The following is a 2,054-nucleotide window of genomic DNA, read 5'->3' as shown; positions in this document are numbered from 1 at the left end:
GATTCCACCTGGGCGACCTTGCCCAGGAGGGGAGTAGGGAGTTTACATTGGCCTTTTCATTTCCAAATGAAGTTACATTAACCTCTTCATTCCCAAAAGGAGTTACTAACCTTTTTAGCAGCTTCCCATTCTCCTCCGTTTCCTAGCTTGTCTTGCAGTCTTTCCAAAAATCGAGACTTTTTTAAAAAATGCCATGGGACACAGGACAAATTGTTAAAAATTGGGACTATCCTGCCAAAAGTGGGATGTCTGGTCACCTTACTCTAAGCTCTATCCTGACCTCAAACCAAAACATCTCACTTTTTTCTGTAATACTGTTTGGCCTACGTACAAGCTTGACAGTGGCTTGTAGTGGCCCCAACAAGGCACCTTCAATCTCAATTCTCACTGATCTCAATAATTACTGTCAAAAATTAGGCAAATGGTCAGAGATCCTTTATATCTAGGCATTTCTCATACTCCAAAACATTCCTTCCCTACGTTCATCCTGTGAACCCTCTCAGATTCCCCTAGCTTGGGTAACACCAGTATCTCCTGATGCCCTTCCACAGCCCCTACTACTCCTACCCAACCCCCTCCTACAATCCCTCCATTTTCTCAATCAGAACACCTGGAAATTTTCTCTGTGTAGGATACCTCTCTTCTGTCTTTAACCTCCCATCAGTCACCCCCATGTCTATATCCTTCCCTTAACCAACACCCTACCCCCTTCACTTACCCCCATCCACCCTCTGCCACAGGTAGTAGGAAAAAAATGGCAGAATTTCCCTTAGGGCCCTCAGGCCTCTCTGTGACATCTCATTGCTCTGGCCTTCAAGGTGTGGCAGTGCCTCTCAGAGCACCAGTACTGGCTTTGCCATTAAGCAAAACCAGGCTACTTCTTAAAACTCTGTGAGGCATTCTGAGAAAAACAAAATCTTCCTCAGGATTGTGCTTTAAGTGCAGCAAACCAGGCTTCTGGGCAAAGCAGTGCCTCAAATCCAAACCATCCCAAACCGTGCTCAGCCTGCAGAGGTCTGGCTGCCCAGTTCTTTCTGAAGATCCAGTGTAGACACTCTCAGTACGTGGCTGAAATCCCCTCCAGAGCCTAGCTGTAAAAGACCCATGACCCCTGGAAAATCAGAATGCATCCTGGATACCCTCCTGGAAGACTGAACTCTAGGTATTTTTGCTTATAGAAGGTAAGCCAGTCTTTTTTCTTATCTTTCTTTTTTCTTTTCTTTGTAGAGACAGAGTCTCACCTTGTCACCCTTGGTAGAGTGCCATGGAGTCACAGTTCACAGCAACCTCCAGCTCTTGGGCTTAAGTGATTCTCTTGCCTCAGCCACCCAAGTAGCTGGGACTACAGGTGCTGCCACAATGCCTGGCTACTTTCTCTTTTCTAACAAACACGGGAGCAACTTCATTCTTGCTGCCTCCTTATAAATATTCTCTAAAAATGAGCAGAGATTGGGGTGGCGCCTGTGGCTCAAAGGAGTAGGACGCCAGCCCCATATGCCAGAGGTGGAGGGTTCAAACCCAGCCCCACCCAAAAAAAAAAAAATTAGCAGAGATCTCTCTAATGTGTAGTAGATGTCCTCTCAGGATTGCTGGCAGCCCTGGCAGCTCCAACAGGTTCCTACCTCTCACTGTCCATCTTCCTCTTTGGTTATTGTCTGATAAAGTCACTAATTATGATTCTTTTTTCTCATTCTCAGATTATGTCTTAATATTTATCCTTTCTTGTGTGAGTTCCTTTCTGGAGCAAGTTACTTCCTTATAATCTTTAGATTGAAGTCTTCTTTTGTCTCTAGGCAGTTTTCTTGAGTTATATCTTTAAATAATTTTTTCTATACCCCCCCTTTTTCTGTTGTTTTCTTGTAAAGGGATGAAGGTTACGCATGTTGGATCTTTTTTTGTCTTCCATATATGAAATATATTCTCTGTAATCTTTTAAAATAATTGTTCATTTTTATTTCATATTTTTCTTACTCTTCTTTTTCTTATTCACCATATGGCTTTTATGTTTTTCATAGTGTTTGTTTCCTTTGGTGTTCCTTCAGTTGGACTTTCAT

Source organism: Otolemur garnettii, unplaced genomic scaffold (genome assembly GCF_000181295.1).
Source record: "Otolemur garnettii isolate 467f Iridium unplaced genomic scaffold, OtoGar3 scaffold00180, whole genome shotgun sequence".
Lineage (NCBI taxonomy): Eukaryota > Metazoa > Chordata > Mammalia > Primates > Galagidae > Otolemur > Otolemur garnettii.
This window is presented reverse-complemented; position numbering follows the sequence as displayed.